This window comes from Dendrobates tinctorius, unplaced genomic scaffold, assembly GCF_039654945.1.
Source record: "Dendrobates tinctorius isolate UK_male_01 unplaced genomic scaffold, ASM3965494v1 ptg000011l, whole genome shotgun sequence".
NCBI classification, from domain to species: domain Eukaryota; kingdom Metazoa; phylum Chordata; class Amphibia; order Anura; family Dendrobatidae; genus Dendrobates; species Dendrobates tinctorius.
In genome coordinates, this window is record NW_027361679.1 from 48,459,187 (window position 1) to 48,479,054 (window position 19,868).

The 19,868-nt window shown below is 42.3% G+C and overlaps 1 long non-coding RNA gene across 1 annotated transcript in view; it reads right to left on the reverse strand.

The window, feature by feature from the left end:
* The window catches only part of LOC141100013 (uncharacterized), a 75,785-nt gene extending 62,667 nt beyond the window's left edge, over window positions 1-13,118 (reverse strand). The window contains exons 1-2 of the long non-coding RNA XR_012234572.1: window positions 13,002-13,118; window positions 10,184-10,242 (exon numbers count right to left, since the gene is read on the reverse strand). This is a non-coding gene — a long non-coding RNA (uncharacterized lncRNA). The remainder of the gene's footprint in view (window positions 1-10,183; window positions 10,243-13,001) is intronic.
* Window positions 13,119-19,868: the final 6,750 nt, after the last annotated feature.

A 19,868-nucleotide genomic window follows, 5' to 3' on the forward strand; every position in this document is an offset into this window, starting at 1 on the left:
TACAGTCTCTCATATTGTTTTATTGTTGCTATGTGTTCCTGTGTTTTGCATAGCTGAAATCCTCCCTTTCCATCAAGTTTGTCCCTTCTGTCTCCCTGTCTCCCTCTTCTGGGTGTGATGTCACTTCCTTCTTCCTCCCCCTGTGTCTCATTCTCCATCTTGCTCCATCTTGGCTTCATTAGAGGCACATGTGCTTTCAGCCTGTCTGAAGAAAGTCTTTTTTAGCTGCTGCTGTTTGTATGCATTCAACAAGAATTCTTAAAGAAATCAAAGTCTCTTCTGGATTCTTCATAACATGTGTGCCGGCAGCTGAGTTGAGCTATCTGTGACCGTCGCCAATTGTAAGTAAGGTGAAGAGATCCAGCATCTCACAGAGCCATATTTGCAGCCACAGGCCCCGAGGACAGAATAGTAAAAAAGACTTACCAGATTCATCTGTAAAGCCACCCACAGCTTCTATAAAGCTACAAAACTTCCTGCAGAGCATCCGCTCTCAGGATATAAGAGACTATACAGCTCCCCTTCTCCCTGTGAATCAGGATGGCTGAATGAATGAATACACGGTCTCTGCCAGACCCATTGTTAGAGGAAGAGTGCATAGAACTTGATCCACCATTTAGTGAGAAGGCTAGATGTCCCACAAAGCCTACATGGAAAGTAAGGGAGAATCTAGAATCCAGTAAACATGATCTTCTCCGTGCTATAGCAGAGCTATGGCAAAAACTGCTGAGTCATATAAGGTCAGTACAGTACGCTGCCAACCTTGCATCCTGATCCTCCTCTGTGCACCGAAATGTTACAGAAACCTGCACCTCACCTAAACTTATACACAGAAACATACGTGCAGGCCAACATGCAGGCAAGTCACCACACTCCGGTCAGTCACACAATTCCAGTTCCATGTGTGGCAGAAACTAAGCTCATTAAGCCAGTTAATGGACTGAACACCTACACTGCCCCATATGTACCTGCTTTCCCAGGTCAAAGCACAGATTATAGGAACAATGCTATCCAGCCAGCAATGGTCCTTCCAAAATCGGAGAATGCTGATATGACTGGCTTTGCAAGGTACATGATTCGGCGTGATCTAACTAAGACCGGTCTTACAGAGTTTGACGATAAACCTGAGAACTACAGGGGTTGGAAGTTTACCTTTAAAAGCACAATCAGTGACCTCGGCCTCACCGCCGCTGAAGAGCTAGACCTGCTAATCAGGTGGCTTGGGCCACAATCCATGGATCGGGTCAAGAGACTTAAATCTGTCTACATCAGTAATCCCATCGCAGGTCTCACCGCTGCATGGAAGAGGCTAGAAAGAAGCTATGGCAGTCCTGAGGCCATAGAAAAGGCCCTGTTCAAGCGACTAGAGGATTTTCCAATGGTATCTAATATGGACAGTACAAGGTTCCAAGAGCTCAGCGACCTCCTGCTAGAGCTTCAGCTGGCCAAAGCAGACCTGTACCTTCCTGGCCTCAGCTACCTGGACACTGCTCATGGGGTATCCCCAAAAGTTTCGAAGATGCCGTCCAATATCCAAAATAAGTGGGCCATGCTTGGATCAAAATATAAAAGGGAAAACCAAGTCTCCTTCCCTCCATTTTCCTACTTCTGCGAGTTCATCGAAAATATTGCAGAGTGTAAGACCGATCCAAGTTTTTCCTATGGAGAACACAGTGACCCTGTTTCATCTCCTAAACACGACAATCCACTTCTTAACTACAGGAACCGCCAAGCTCCAATGTCCGTCAAGAAGACCGATGTTCTTCCCACACCTTCAGTATCACAAGATAAGAGCGACAAAGGTGAGAAGGTTGAGAATCCTAATCGTATGTGTCCCATTCACAAGAAACCTCATCCCTTAAAGAAGTGCATCAGCTTCAGAAAGAAACCACTCCAGGAACGCAAAGAGCTTCTGAAGAACTTTGGGATATGTTACAGCTGCTGCGCTTCTACTGAACACATTGCTAATGACTGCAAAATATCTATTATGTTTCCTCCCTCTACTAATGCACCTATACCTGACACTGCCATTTCCATGTGTGGTTCCACTATTACTCCCCAGCAACATGCCTGCTGTCTTGGGGTCATACTTGACTCCGAGCTTTCATTCACCCCCCACACCCAATCACTGGATCACTCTTGTTATCTGCATCTCAAAAACATTTCTAGAATTCGACCTTTTCTTACCGTTGACTCTGCAAAAACTCTTACTGTTTCTCTTATTCATTCTCGTCTGGACTATTGTAACTCTCTTCTAATCGGTCTCCCTCTTACCAAACTTTCCCCCCTCCAATCTGTCTTGAATGCTGCAGCCAGGATCATATTCCTCGCCAATCGTTACACCGATGCCTCTACCTTATGCCAGTCCTTACACTGGCTACCCATCCACTCCAGAATCCAGTACAAACTTATTGCCCTCACCCACAAAGCACTCCATGGCACAGCACCACCCTACATTTCCTCCCTTGTTTCAGTCTACCATCCTACCCATGCCCTCCGTTCGGCTGATGACCTGAGGTTAGCATCGTCGATAATCAGAACCTCCCACTCCATTCTCCAAGACTATACACGTGCTGCGCCAATTCTTTGGAATGCACTTCCCAGGTCAATACGAGTAGTCCCCAATCCCTACAATTTTAAGCGTACCCTGAAAACTCATTTATTCAGACTGGCCTACCGCCTCAACACATTAACCTAACTATCCCTGTGTGGCACAGTCAAAAGTTTTACCATAACCAGGTTCCCCGTATCATGTTCCCACATGCTTTATGCATCTATTAGCCCTCTGTGTCCATACTGTTACACACTTAACATTATGGCTGGTCCAAACAATCAGGGCAATTGTTACCACCCACCTTTCGTGTCTCCCCTTTTTCCCTCATAGATTGTAAGCTTGCGAGCAGGAACCTCATTCCTCTTGGTATCTGTTATGATCTATGTGATTATTGTTATGCTGTAATGTCTATCGTCTGTACAAGTCCCCTCTGAAATATAAAGTGCTGCGGAATATGTCGGCGCTATAGAAATAAAATTTATTATTTATTATTATTATTAAGTGTTTGGAGAGTGACAGTGAGGAGCATGTGCAAGCGCTCCATCCATCCCAATCTAATACTACACAGCTTACACCTTCACCCACCAAAAGGCAAGGCGGGGAGGAGGCTGTTCAAACAGTGAGTTCTATCACAATATCTTCTTCATGCACAGAAGTCTGCGGAGAAGGCCTCCGGGACAAGTCGTGTGCGAAGATATGCCTGGCGAATGTGTATCCCAAGGGTCGACCAGAGAAAACCGTAAGGGTGTGTGTTATCTTGGACGATCAGAGCAACCGGTCACTTGCAAGGTCAGAACTCTTTGACATGTTTGATTTAAAGGGAAACTCTCACCCCTACACCCTAGGCACCTGCAGCGGTGTTACGGAGGTCTCTGGGAGAAGAGCCAATGGACTCATGGTGTCTTCTCTTGAGAACAATGTGGAGATACCCTTACCCACTCTGGTCGAATGCAACCTGATACAGTCCAACAGAGAGGAAATTCCAACTCCAGAGGCTGCACTCCATCACCCTCATCTAAGGACTTTGGCAGGCAAGATACCAGCTCTCGACAACAGCGCAAACATCCTGATCCTGCTTGGCAGAGGCATTCTGCGACTACACAAGGTACGTCAGCAAATCAACGGGCCACACAACGCTCCTTTTGCTCAACACTTAGACCTAGGCTGGGTTATCATAGGCAATGTCTGTATAGAAAAGATGAAGAGACCCACGAGTATTTCCTCATTTAAGATTCATGTCCTAGCAAATGGTCACAGCACTTTCAACTATGCCCACATCATTACTGGGTGAAAGAGAAGATAAGCGACAACAAGTGGAAGAAAGAAACCTCTGACGACATGAACATATTCCTGTCCCGTAATGATGACCTAGGGTCAACAGTATTCAACTCTACAAGAGAAGACAACCAGCTAGCACTTGCAAGTGAGAGCAAAGAATTTATAAAGATTATGGAAAAGGAATTCGCCCAAGATGATTCAAATAGCTGGGTAGCACCTTTACCTTTTCTTTCTCCAAGAACAAGGCTACCTGATAATCTGCAACAAGCAACAGCAAGCTTTTCATCCCTAAAACACACCTTAAAGAGAAGGCCGGAGATGGAGAAACATTTTGTCGACTTCATGCAGAATATCGATAGAGGTCACGCAGAACCTGCACCCCCATTAAACGAAGGTAAAGAATGCTGGTATCTTCCATCCTTTGGTGTCTACCATCCTCGCAAACCCGACCAAATTAGAGTGGTGTTTGACTCCAGTGCTCAGTATGAAGGCATCTCTCAAAATAGCCTGCTCCCCACTAGGCCTAATCTAAACAACAGCCTTATAGGACTACTAATTCGCTTCAGACAAGAATCTGTCGCAGTAATGGCCAATATTCAACAAATGATTCATTGCTTTACCGTGAGAGAAGACAGCAGAAACTACCTCAGATTCCTATGGCACAAAGACAACGTCCGCAACAAGGTCATAGACTACAGGATGAAGGTGCACGTCTTCGGGAACAGCCCCTCGCCTGCAGTCGCCATCTACGGACTAAGACGGACAGCACGGGAAGGTAAGAGATAGTATGGGTCTGATGCTTGTCTATTTCTGGAAAGAAACTTCTACGTAGATGATGGGCTTAAGTCTCTGCCCACAAGTGAAGAGACTATCAATCTGCTCTCGAGGACGCAGGAAATGCTGTTAACAGTGAACCTTAGACTCCACAAAATCATCTCCAACAGTGAAAAGGTAATGAAAGCATTTCCATCTGAGGATCACGCTGCTGGTGTAAGGGATCTTGTTCTGGATTCTGACGTTCCTCCCACACAATGCAGCCTCGGTCTACATTGGGATATTAAGCAGAGCACATTCACTTTCCAGGTGTCAGCTTGCGATAAACCTTTCACTAAACGAGGAGTCCTATCTGTTGTGAACAGCATCTATGATCCTCTTGAGTTTATCGCACCCATCATCATTCAAGGCAAGATACTGTTGAGACAACTGACTGCCGAGAGTACAGATTGGGACACTCTGCTACCATCCCAGAAACAACAAAGGTGGGAGGCGTGGAAGAAGTCTCTGAAGGTCCTAGAGCATTTCCAAGTCCCACGTTGTTATTCCCCAGGCACCCTTTCAGCCACCATCAGAAGAGTCCACCTTTTCTACGACGCTTCTACAGAGGCTATAGCTGCCGTAGCCTTCCTGAAGACTTTGGAAGAAGGTAACAAGGTGCATTGTGGATTCATCCTCAGTAAGGAAAAACTAACCCAGAAACCTGCTCACTTTGTTCCAAGACTCAAACTTTGTGCCGCCGTTCTGGCAGTGGAGTTAGCTGAAGTTATAAAAGACGAAATGGACATTGCTATTGATTCATTTACCTTCTACACAGACAGTAAAGTGGTACTTGATTACATCTATAACCGAACAAAACAATTTTATGTCTACATCAGCAATAGAGTAGAGCATTTCAGAAGCTTTTCTACCCCTGACCAGTGGTATTACGTCCCTACTGACATGAATCCAGCTCACCGAGGGACGAGACTCACCGCCACGTCTAAACTCAATGACAACATATGGGTGTCACCTCCAAGGCTACTGTACGAGGATTCCAGTTCAAGGGACTCCAACAACATTTACAAACTGGTGGAACAGAGTCTGACAAAGAGATCAAACCAATCATTTCTACTCACTACACTTCTGTGTCACCAAAATTGAAACAGATCTCTCCACTTTGAGCGCTTCTCACGATGGTCAGCTGTCGTGCGGCCATAGCTCGTCTTATTCACATCACCCAGTCCTTTGTCGGTAACAAGACATCAGAGTGTTGTGGCTGGCATATGTGCAGAGGACACCCTATCGTTGCTGATATCAGACATGCCGAGCAATTCATCATCCGATGTGTGCAACAAGAAGAATATGGTCATGAGATTGACAATATCACAAGGGGTACTAGCCTGTCTAAGAACAAGTTCTCTGTTTGAATTGGACCCAGTGATCGATCATCACGGATTGCTGAAGGAGGACATCACATGAAAGTCGTTGTTTATAGACACAGCTCACGGCAGGGAGCCTACCACCATATATTCCTCCAGCTGTGTTGGAACATTCTAACATTTGAACTTTTTCTAGCGGATTATTGGGTTGGTGGAAGCGTTTGCACGTTGCGGCTTCCCCAATCTGAAGATGGGTTTACGTTTGGACTCGGACTATTCCGCTGTTGAGAACTTCATGCCTCCAACTGAAGATTGGACCTTGCCAATTGGACTACTACAGTTGTTGTTATTACTTGCATGCTTGTTTTCCCTTTGTTTTTCAGGTCTACAGTGATATCTCCAGAGGACATCATAAAAATTATGAAATGTATAGATTTCAGATGGGGAGTGTTATGTCCCATGAATGAGACATTTTACAGACTGTCTTGTACATCTTACATGTTGTATTGAAGTCTCTCATATTGTTTTATTGTTGCTATGTGTTTCTGTGTTTTGCATAGCTGAAATCCTCCCTTTCCATCAAGTTTGTCCCTTCTGTCTCCCTCTTCTGGGTGTGATGTCACTTCCTTCTTCTTCCCCCCTGTGTCTCATTCTCCATCTTGGCTTTATTAGAGACACATGCATGTGCTTTCAGCCTGTCTGAAGAAAGTCTTTTTTACCTGCTGCTGTTTGTATGCATTCAACAAAAATTCTTAAAGAAATCAAAGTCTCTTCTGGATTCTTCATAACGTGTGCCAGCAGCTGAGTTGAGCTATTTGTGACCATCGCCAATTGTAAATAAGGTGAAGAGATCCAGCATCTCACAGAGTCATATTTGCAGCCACAGGCCCCGGGGACAGAATACGTTCCATACATGGAAATCACAGAAGAGTTGAACAAGGTGGCAATGGCAGCCGTTTGTGTTGGCGTAAAAAGTGAGGGTTTATTTCTGTTTAAAAAAATGTTTACTTAGTTTTACATTTTTTAAACCTATTATGTTACCACAAACTGACAAAGTAATAGGAAAAATATTCAGTAGAAAATCTACAATGGAGTCAACTATGGAACAAATTACATGGCACTAGATTGCTACAACAACCTATTTGACATTGATGATATGCACTGTTATGTACTGTGCGTGTAGATGCGGGCAAGGCCCTTGTTTCCTTTTATGCCCTTATGCCCTACATGAAAGTGAGGGGCCTGAATGTGTATTTGTATTCGTGTTGTGAGGGCTTTGCGCCAATGCAGAAACCATACACAGTGGACAGTATCAACAGGTTTAGCTAACATTTGTCTAATGTATATGGAAGCCTTTAGTCTCACAGTCCCAACTCTACGACACAGAGGAAGGATTTTAAAATAAAGAAATGGGAAGTCTCACTTTACATCCCCCGTTAATATGGAAGTTAAGAAAGGAAGCATTTCCCAGGGTTATCATTCAGTCAGTTGGCAGATACTACCATAAATTTCAAAGTAACTTGTATCTAAAAAGTGATTTCACAGGAAATTAGAGCCAATGACTGGAAAAAAAAATGTTCATTTTGATTGCTGCACCCGAGATGATTAATAAAAATCAATCATTGCAATACAAACCACCATAAATCTCATAATCAGTAATCAAATCTGTAAACAAGTCAGATTGTTCTTACACAGCACAGGTTAAATTCTCACAGAAACCAAAAGGCAGCCATTCAATTTATAAATAGCCATAGTCACTTGGTATTCGGTGTGAAAATCGTATGTGCGAGATTAATGTTTTTTTTCTCTTTTTTTACATAAAGTAACTGCACAGAACAATGTGATTAAAGATCCTTATGAAGAGAAGCCGAGGTCAATAATGTGTGTACAAGGCTTGTGTATTCTATTTGTTTCCTGATAGAAATATTCTCATTGTGTAATAATAAGGTCGGCTGCCATTACATCTCAAGGGGTTGATATCTCTGTTAGGCCGGGGTCAGACTTGCAAGAAACTCGGACGAGTCTCGCACGTCAATAGCCGTGCATGTTTTTCTATGCAGATGAACGCTCCGATCCGAGTGCCGGCGGCAGTGCCGGCTATTGATGTACGAGACTCCTCTGAGTTTCTCGCAAGTCTTACTCCAGCCTTACTCGGAAAGTCCTACCTTCAACAACTCTGTGATCCCTTTGAGTCAATATCATTGATGGAGCACTCTGGGGAGTATCCGGAAGGCCAGAGAATCCACTCAGAGTCATAACCTGTAACACACGTGGTTTAGGAATAATACGGTATGGCAAGGAATGCTGGGAAGTGTAATTCTTTGATTAAGGAAGGCGAGACAGTATGTAGCTTATGTTTGGATTGTAAAAGAAATCATTAGAACTGACAGCCTAGAATATGCAGAAAATAAATTGAGAGAAATATGGCAGTTTTATTCTACGCCCGGATTATACACAGTTTTTCCAAATTTCTGAAAATATGTTTTGGCTCTGGTTCAGTGTAAATGCAGCTGAGCTTTAATCCTTGATAGACACAATTATTTCAAAATTTTTAGATTTACTGTATTTTGTGAGAGATTCCACAATGGATGGAAAATATAAAGATTCTGTGCAACGCTAAGGGTATGTCCCGACGTGGTGTTAATGCATTGGAAAACCCACTCTGTTTTAAATTACCATGCATACACTACTACTTGGACAACTTCTTCTCATGCCCCTCACTTAGCCCCCATAAAATAATATAGCCTATACTCACCTCCTGTGCTGGCGCCGTTCCCCCAGTGTCGGCACTTGCGGTCCCAGGGTTCTTGTGCGGTTGTAGTGACACGTGACTCCGGTGCCCAATCGGCCCCAATGTCACTGCCCCTGCCTCCTGTTGAGCAGGGAGAGGAAGTCTGGGATCAGCTGCAGCCCAGACTTCCTCTTTATGTTTGATTTGTCTGAAGGCGGGGACGCTGAGTGAACGCCGGTGTCACGTGTCACAACAACCGCACGAGAGCCCCGGGAGAGCGAGTGCTGACACTGCAGGAGCGTGAGTATAGTCTTTATTATTTTGTGGGGGCCAAATAAGAAGGGGTTGTCTTAGCAGTGGAGAATACCTTTAATATACGCAGTATAAATCGGCCAGCGCTGCTTTTTTGAAATAGCCATAGCTGCTGGTTTCACTTTATTTGTTTTATTGGCTGTTTTATGTATGTTGTCCTATCACAATGTGTCTATCATTATTTATACTTGACGTGTCCCCTGCCCTGACACGCCTCCCGAAGGATATCGAAACGCGCGTCGAGGCAGCAGGGACGCCAGGATTTCCACGTGCATTATATTGGTAATGTTTTCAGCCTTTTACAGGTGTCATGATTGATTATACTGCTATGCACCTTATGTAGTGGCTTTTGTGGCCCCCTCATAGGCATATTTTGTCATGTTAAGTGCTATAGCTATATGCACTTGCTAGGTGCTATGCACCTTATATAGTGGCTTATTTAGCCCTTTCATAGGCACATTTTTGTCATGCTAAGTGCTATAGCTATATGCACTTGTTAGGTGAGCACCTTAGCACTTTAGTCAGGATGGGGGTACATGTTTACACAACCCCATATATGTAATGTTTGTATATTATATATGAATTGTGCTTTTTTTCACAGCGGGTTCAACCATTTCATTATCTTGTGATATTGCTGTTTTTTACAGCTCCTTTTTGCACTGTTGGTACTCTATGGCATGATGTCCCTGATTTTTGTAAAATCAGTATTTTTTCTTTTTATTATTTTTTTAAATATCTGAATAAAAAGCCTTTTTATCAGCATCTCTCAGTGTTGCCTGGTTACAGCAACTAATAGTGTGAATTACCTTTTTTGAAATATGTAGCACTTCAATTTATCCTATGGATTGCGGTGTACTTTTTACCCTTTGCAAAGCAACAAATGAAATGTGCAAGGGTATATGCACATGTTACATATTTGCATCACAAATTTAAAGTATTTTCGGTAAGAAAATCACTGTGTTTTTCACACATCTTTTTTCACGTTCATATGAAAAATGGTGAAAGAATTGACATGAAGATTTGAGAAAGCTTCAAATCTGCAAACAAAAAATAAGCAACGTGTGAATGAGACTCCAGGAACCTTATTCCCATTACTGGTACGGTAAACTGCAGTGTTTTGCTACACCTGTTTTGGTACAGAAATTTCTTCGGCAAATGCATACCCTTGCTTACCTTTTTCACAATGATATTGGCAGATGTAAATAGTGCTGTGGATTTCTGCTGCGTGTGGTCTGCAGGAAAAATGCATGAGGGAAATTACCCAAAGGCTACGCTGCCACGAAGAGTTTTTGGTGAGTAGTAACCTATTTTACTTAATGGGTGCAGAAATCGTTCAGATATACAGTATGTACCATAACATTTAAAAAAAAAAATCACCAAAAGCTCATCGTAGCCTAAGGGTTAACACCATTTTATCAATTTAAAAAAAGTACAAGCAGGTCAGAAGAGCTATCAGAAACTGCTGCAGCAGGGAGAGAAGAAGCTGGGCAGTAGCTCTGATTACTAGCTGTCATGGGAAATTGATATACGTCAGAGCTGGATTTCCAGCAACAAAGAGCCTGCGCCAGACAATGTATTGACTATGGAGCGGCCTTACATGCATCAAGCTGGACTCATCAGGGTTATTGGATATATTAGGGTTATAATTACACTCACAAATGGCTTTAGTCACAGTAACTACTGCCGCATTATGGGCACTGCTCATTTACATTGGTGCATATAGGAAACCAGAAAAATGGTAATCTGGGATAGTTGCTTAGGGATTCTAGTGTTTAAAGCTCAATAAACCTTTTATAAAACAGATTGAATAAACAATAATTATATAGAACAGTGAGTATGATCACAACTAACACAAAACCTAGATCTGCTCCTTACCATAAGCTGCCCATTTTATTATTTGGCCTGAGGTCTGTTTCATCCGAGTGTGCCTGGTTATCTCAGTGGGGAAAGAAAGGCTGTGTGCACACGTTGTGAATTCTGCTGCGTTTCCGCAGCAGTTTTGGCCATGCGGAAACGTAGCAGTTCCGCTGACAAGGTAGAGTACAATGGAAGCCTATGGGTTTTCAAAAACGCTGTGCTCACGCTGCAGTTTTTTCCGCGCGGTTTTGCTGCGGTTTACAAATCGCAGCATGTCAGTTGTTTGGGCGGTTTCCACAGCGGTTTCACACCTTTACCATAGTAGAGGTGTGAAACCGCAGGGCAAAACCACAGGATAATCCGCAGATAAACCGCAGGTCACTTGACCTGCGGTTTTACCTGCGGATCCGCGCGGAAAAACCCACAGCTGAATCTGCAACGTGTGCACATAGCCAAAGAATAAACTGCTCTCTGTCTTTTGTGGCAAGAAAGGATATATTCCTGTCTCCCAAAACATCTGCGAAACGAGGACAGTTTGCAGCTCCTCATAATGTAAACAGGTAAGCTTTAGGTTATGTGCACACAACGTCTTTTCGTGGCGAGTCCACTCTGAAACTAACCTGAAAAGGGGGCATTAAAAAAGTTAAAAAGTATAAACATGCTTTAAAAAGAACAACATATGACTTGATGTGCAGAATGTATACATGTAGCATTTGTATGACTTTTTTTTTATCCCACGCACTTTCTGGTCGGAAAAATAAATAAATTGGCCGCCGTGTGCACTACCATATTTGCTACAATTGGTCCAGGTGCAGTCTGTTGTGCACACAAACCGAAAACACTTTCATATGACAAAGCCCTTAGGTCGTAGAGTAGAAAGAAAATTAGTTCAGACACGTCCTCAAATTGTAGACATGAGTGGCTCCATGTGCAGACCTCGTAGATGTCTCTTACAATTCTGGATTATAAGATGGACCAAAATAGTGTGTACTGCATGTTCCACAACGACTGAAAGATTGCTAAAGTGCACATAAGAGCTTTCTTAATATTGGCCAGTGTGTTGTCAGCAGGGCCAACGTCAGCACCTGAGCAAGAGCCAGGGCCCTGAGCAGGCGGAGGGGCCCACTCGCTGTTGGGGACACCGGCTCACTATAGGGGCCCGGTGCCAGAGCTCTCTGTGCTTTTCCCCTGCTTGCTCAATGCCCGGTACTTACAATAATTATCTCACCCTGTTCCTCTGCAGCTGCGGCGTCTTCTATGTGACGCTTCAGGTCAGAGGGTGCGATGACGTCTCTACAGAGCACTCTCTGCTCTGAACAGTCACAGTGCAGAGAGCCAGAAGACACCGACGCTGAGGAGTCCGGAGCAGAGCAGCAGCCAGAAAGGAGAGGTATTTCATTATTTTTGTTATATTTGGAGCTATATATGGGGCCCATTCTGTAAGGAGTATTATATGGGCCCTATTATATATGAAGCCCATTACATATGGAACCCATCATATACTAAAGCATTATATGGAGCCCATTATGTATGGAGCATTATATGGGGGTCATTCTATACTGTATGGAGCATTATATCAACCCATTCTATATGGAGCATTATATGGACCCATTCTGTATGGAGCATTATATGGACCCATTCTGTATGGAGCATTATATGTGGCCCTTTATGTATGGAGCATTATATGGAGTCCATCATATACTGTATGGAGCATTATATGGGCCCAATCTGTATGGAGCATTGTATGGTGCCCATTATGTATGGAGCCCATTATGTATGGAACATTATATGGGGCCATCATATACTGTATGGAGCATAATATGGGGTCCATCATATACTGTATGGAACATTATAGTATAGGGCCATTGTATGGACGCATTATGTATGCAGCATTATGTGAGGCTTATTATATATGGAGCATTATATCGAGCACACTATATGTGGAGCATTACATGAGGTCCATTGCATTTGGATCATTAATGGGGCACATTATATAAGGAGCAATATATGGGGCCCATCATATACTGTATGGAGCAATGTATGGGGCTCATTTTGTATGGAGCATTACATGAGGCCCATTATGTATGGAGCACTATATGGGGCTCATTACAGTTATGCTCAAAAGTTTACATACCCCGGCAGAATTGTTGCTTTCTTGGCTTTTTTCAGAGATTATGAATGATAACACCAAAACTTTTGTTTTCACCATGACTCACAATCCAGAAACATTAGTTGCTGGATGAAAGATCAAGAGTCTATCTGGATCCCAGAAACTCACTCAGTTTTTATGCACACACACTGATTACAAGCAAACAGGTCACAGGTGAGGATGTTACCTTTAGTAGCCATTCAAACCCATTTGTGTCAACTTCTGTGTATGTTATCAGGCCAAAATCACCAGGGTATGTGGATTTTTGATCATGGTCATTTGGATGTTTTGGGTTGTCATTATGATTTAAAAAGAGAAAACAGTAGTTTGACAATAAATGGCTTCACCCAACCACTAACCATGAGTGGCAAAAAAGTTTTGGTGTTATCATTCATATTCTCTGAAAAAAGGCCAAGCAAGCAAAAATTCTGCCGGGGTATGTAAACTTTTGAGCACAACTGTATGTATGCTGTATGTATGCAGCAGTATATGGGGTCCACTATTCTGTATGGAGCATTATATGGGGCCCATTATTCTGTATGGAGCATTATATGGGATCCATAATACTGTGCAATATATGGTGCTCAGTATACTGTTTGGACTATTATATGGGGCTCATTATACAGAATGGAGAAATATATGGGGCTCAATGTACTGTATGGCGCATTATATGGGGTCCATTATTCTGTATGAAGCAATATATAGGGTGGCACTGTGGCTCAGCGGTTAGCACTGCAGCCTTGGGGTCCTGGGTTCAAATCCCACCAAGGACAACATTTGCAAGGAGGTTGTATGTTCTCCCCGTGTTTGTGTGGGTTTCCTCTGGTTTCCTCCCACATTCCAATAATACCCATAATGCTGTAAGGAGCCATATATGGGGTACATTATTCTGTATAGAGCACTATGTGGATCCCATAGTACTGTATGGAGGACTATACTGTCCGGTTTCAGAGCTATTGTATAATTTACAATAGATATCACCCATGTAATGTAAGTGAAATCTATGACACTGTATTTCCCATATTTCTCTGCTGTATTTGTGCACCATGAATTGCGGTATGTGTTAATGGGGCCCACTGAGACACTTTCACACAGGGTCTATGAAAACAGACCCTGGCTGTTAGCCTGCAAGCTATTGCGCACACAGACCAAAAATCCCCTCATCTAAGTAAGGCCTGAGGCTCCATGTATTGCTATGCGGCCGCACGCTCCGCTACTAAGTGCCAGGTATTAACATGCGAGACTCGTTTGTATTCCACGCATGTGTGATCTGAGCCACGTTTGGTTACTAGAAGGGTTTGCTCACACAAGTGTATAAATCCGGCGAGTGCAATCTGATAAAAAACGAGATTGCACTCGGATCCATGTAATTCAGTGGGGAAGTGCAGATCTGCGTATTTTTTCTCAGCTGTATTTGGCATCAGTATGGCATCCTATTTTTACAGATACAATGCAATTCTGTAAGATACGAAACTGTAAATGGTCCTGCAAAAATTAAAAGCTGCTGAGTAAAAAAAAAAAAGATTGCACACGGATGATAAGTGAAAAAAAATCGCCCCACTTTTCCAGATGAGAATGAGACTGACTTATTATACGCTTGTGTGACCCCAGCCTAAGCAATTATCGAAGGCTAAGCAAGGCCTTATTGCAGCGATCACAATTCGAGCCATGTTTGATAGGCAAGAAAACGATAATTTTCCTCAATTTTAGTTTTAAAATAATCTGAGTAAAAACCAGTTTGAATAATTACCATAAAATGATTGCAATATAATACTATACTGGGAAAAAAAAATGATTTTTAAACATCAGATGATTCTTCAGGGGTTAAAAAGGTGTTTAGAAGTCAAAACTCTCGGCATGCTCAATCTGAGGTTGACAAGTTGGATGAGTCAGCAGCTGCCAAACCTGTTATTGAGCTGTCTGCGCTTCCTACTTGTGATCATGCACCGGAATACCAAACAATGCAAACACTGCGACTGGATCAACCGGAGAAACATCAAGTCTTGATTCCCGTTTATTAGCCTCCAGCTTTTCCCGCTCCGCTCAGCATCAGTTGGAAACGTGTTCTCTATGGGAAGCCGCTGTCATGAGCCCAGAGTTTCTGGAACACATCTTGGAAGAGAAATACCTGTTTGTCACAATTTTAACATCCTAAAAAGGAAGCAGGTCTGCTCAGTGGTGATTTTTTTTTTTCATACTGGGCAAAACGGAATTCCTTTAGTATAGCCTTAACTGGCAGAAAGATTAGTGAAAATAATGTGGCTGGAGTCTGGACATGTTAAGGGATCACACACTGGCTTAGAATAAACTTACTGGGTTGGGAGTCTTAACCAAACATACATTAAATCAGATCACAAAAGGTCGGAAGAAAGTTGCAGCACACAAATACAGATATGGCAGTCAGTTACTTAGGGATTAGTCTGGGTTCACACTTTATATTATGCTTCAGTTTTTAATTTTATCTGCCATCGACATATATCGTGATTTATTTTAACCTGTAACCATGGATTATAATAGCAAAGACAAGAGAAAAAGAGGAGTCAAAGCTCAATATAACTTACAAACTTTTATTTCATTTGATTAAAACAAATATTGAGATTCCAAAACTTAATAAATGGTGAAAATGTGGTGACAGGAGCTGGACAATGCTATCTCTCATTATATTGTCTGTGAACGCCTTTATTTGATCATAATTCCATAACATGATATATAACAAATATATAGCGGGACCCCCTGAAGACGCAAGTGATGCGAAACGCGCATTGGGGTAGTGGGACACTGCGGTGATGGACATTGCTATGGGTAATTACCTGCTCTGATATGCCTACTATAACTTATATGCATAGGTGCAATTTTGCATTTGATGTGCGTTTGTGGACATTAGTATTGCAAATAATATACCGTAATTTCTTATGTATATACGCAGGCTTGCACTGGATATGCAGTGGATATTGCTATAGCAACGACTTATTTTATTTTTGGTATAATTGATATACCTATTGTAAAGCGATATAGCTCATTGGGATATCTTTTGTATGGATGCAATTGTACAACTGATGTGGTTTACAAATGCTCTTCGATTAATATGATTAATGTTTTCTATGATATAGAAAATGTTACATGTATAAAAAATCTGCGGATATTATATGGAGTGTGAAGCTAATATATTGAGACAATTTGATCGATATGTAGCAGATTATCTTCAAACACTCCGTCTGTATATATATGTTATGGAATTATGATCAAATATAGGACTCTACTGAGAGATATTATTGTCCAGCTCCTGTCACTACTTTTTCACCATGAAATAAAAGTTTGTAATTCTTGTTTTTGGAATTATGTGATGGAGTTGTTCAGCTAAATGCTATGAATATACAAATCTGGCATTATTTAGAGATGGATTATAATAGAATCGATGATTTAAGCCCCTTGAAAATGTATAGGATCAGTGGATATGAACTGAAAAGGGATCCACCAAAAAGCCAGGGAATATAAGCATTTTCTGAGGTTGTGGGAAGGTGGTTGTCAAGTATTTTCCCATTTTTCCCTGCAGGGAAATCAGTAGAATTCTGCACTAAATTGTGGAGATTTTGGTGCTGGATATAATTGCTGATTTCGCTATGGACTACAATCAAGTTCTGAAAAATAATGCTTATCTCTCCTGGTGCTGGAGCTGCGTATTTCACTTTAGGTCATTGCAAAATTTCTACAAAAATATATCACAGAAATTTAAAGAGGTTTTTCTGTTTTCAGAAAACCTGTGTTCCAAATTTAAAAAAAACAAACTGCCTTTACATACCCTCCCTTCATCCAGCACTGAATATCTAAGAGTGTGTGCACACGTTGCAGAATTTATCTGCACAAGAATCCGCATCGCTTGGCCAAAACCGCAGGGTAAAACGCCTGCAGTTTTCCTGTGGTTTCCTATCCTTTGTCCAGTGGAATTGATGCAGATTATTGTGCGGCTTGGGCTGTGCGGATTGTGGAAGGAGAGAGAATTTGTCCCGGAACGAAAACTGCAACAGCAGTTCCGCAAAAAAGAAGTGACATGCTACGGAAAATAAACCGCAGCAAATCTGCGGGGAATTTTCCATAGGTTTATGGTTTTCCATAGGTTTACATGGAACTGTAAACCACATAGAAACTGCTGCGGATCCGCAGGACCAAATCCGCTGCGGAACCGCAGCAAAAACCGCAACGTATGCACACACCCTTACACTGTCACAGTCTCTGTCTGGGTGTCTGTCAGGAGGGTGTCACGTTACACTGGAAGACCTGGAGTTAGATGGTCACGTCAGTTAATGAATCACAGGCCTTCTTTACAGATGGTGTGATTAATGCCTATTTTAAATTTACTTTAAAATAACTCGGTGCCGAGAGGTTTAACCCCTTAGCGACAGAACCAGTTTGCAGCTTAATGACCTGGCCAATTTTTACAATTCTGACCACTGTCCCTTTATGAGGTTATAACTCTGGAACGCTTTAATGGATCCCGCTGATTCTAAGATTGTTTTTTCGTGACATATTGTACTTCATGTTAGTGGTAAAATTTCTTCGATAAGTGTTGTGTTTATTTATGAAAAACGGAAATATGGCGAAAATTTTGAAAATTTTGCAATTTTAAAACTTTAAATTTTTATGCCCTCAAATCAGAGAGATGTGTCACACAAATTTCTTAATAAATAACATTTCCCACATGTCTACTTTACATCAGCACAATTTTGGAAGCAAAATTTTTTTTTGTTAGGAAGTTATAAGGGTTAAAAGTTGACCAGCGATTTCTCATTTTTACAACAAAATTTACAGAACCATTTTTTTAGGGACCACATCATATTTAAAGTCATTTTGAGGGGTGTACATGACAGAAAATACCCAAAAGTGGCACCATTCTAAACACTAGACCCCTCAAGGTGCTCAAAACCACATTCAAGAAGTTTATTAACCCTTTAAGTGCTTCACAGGAACTAAAGCAATGTGGAAGGAAAAAATTAACATTTAACTTTTTTTTTGCAAAAAATTTACTTCAGAACCAATTTTTTTTTATTTTCACAAGTGTTAAAAGAGAAAATCAACCACAAAATTTGTTGTACAATTTCTCCTGAATACGCTGATACCCTATATGTGGGGGTAAACCACTTTTTCAGCACACGGCAGAGCTCGCAAGGGATGGAGCGCCGTTTGACTTTTTCAACGCAGAATTGGCTGGAATTGAGATCGGATGCAATATTGCGTTCGGAGAGCCCTTAATGTGCCTAAACAGTTGAAACCTCCAACAAGTGACCCCATTTTGGAAACTAGACCCATTAAGGAACTTATCTAGATGTGTGGTGAGCACTTTGAACCCCCAAGGGCTTCACAGAAGTTTATAACGTAGAGCCGTGAAAATAAGAAATCTATTTTTTTCCACAAAAATGATCTTTTCGCCCCCAAATTTTTATTTTTTACAAGGGTAACAGGAGAAATCATACCCGCACAGTTGTTATGCGATTTGTCCTGAGTACGCCGATACCCCATATGTGGGGGGGAACCACTGTTTGGGCGCATGGGAGAGCTCGGAAGGGAAGGAGTGCCATTTTGGAATGCAGACTTCGATGGAATGGTCTGCGGGCATCATGTTGCGCTTGCAGAGCCCCTGATGGACCTAAACAGTGGAAACCCCCCACAAGTGACCCCATTTTGGAAACTAGACCCATTAAGGAACTTATCTAGATGTGTGGTGAGCACTTTGAACCTTCAAGTGCTTCACAGAAGTTTATAACGTAGAGCCGTGAAAATAAAAAATCCATTTTTTTTTCCACAAAAATGATCTTTTCGCCCCCAAATTTTTATTTTTACAAGGGTAACAGGAGAAATCATACCCGCACAGTTGTTATGCGATTTGTCCTGAGTACGCCGATACCCCATATGTGGGAGGGAACCACTGTTTGGGCGCATGGGAGAGCTCAGAAGGGAAGGAGTGCCATTTTGGAATGCAGACTTCGATGGAATGGTCTGCGGGCATCATGTTGCGCTTGCAGAGCCCCTGATGGGCCTAAACAGTGGAAACCCACCACAAGTGACCCCATTTTGGAAATTAGACCCCCTAAGGAACTTATCTAGATGTGTGGTGAGCACTTTGAACCCCCAAGCGCTTCACAAAAGTTTATAAACGCAGAGCCGTGAAAATAAAAAGTCTTTTTTTATTTCCACAAAAGTGATTTTTTTAGACCCCCAATTTTTAGACCCCCAAAGTTGGCAAATAGTGGAAACCCCTCAATTCTTGCTCCAACCATAACCCCAACACACCCCTAACCCTAATCCCTAATCCTAATTCTAGTTTGCCCTAACCCTAATTCTAACCCTAGTCGTGACCCGAGCCCTAACCCTAGCCCTAACCCTAGCCCAACCCTAACCCTAGCCCTAATGGAAAACTGAAAAAAAAAATATTTTCTTTATTTCATTATATTGGCCTATATAAGGGAGTGATAAACAGGGGGGTTATGTACTTTTTTTTTTATTTTGATCACTATGATCATTTATCATAGTGATCAAAATAATGAATGGAATCTGCCAGCCGAGCCGGCAGATTCCCGGCGGGCGCACTGCGCATGCGCCCACCATTTTCAAGATGGCGGCGCCCATCGGAGGATGCCGGCGGGACGTGGGACCACCGGGAGGGGACGGAGGGCCACGGAGAGGTACCGGGGGGGGATCGGGGACCCTATTTCTCTCCTCTGATGTGCGATCACATCAGAGGAGAGAGAAATTAAATGTAAAATCGCGATTTTTTTTTTTGCGGTCGCTGTTATAGGGTTAATAACGGTGATCGCAAAAGCGGGGGTCAGTAAAAACTGACCGATTCATGTTCTCTGG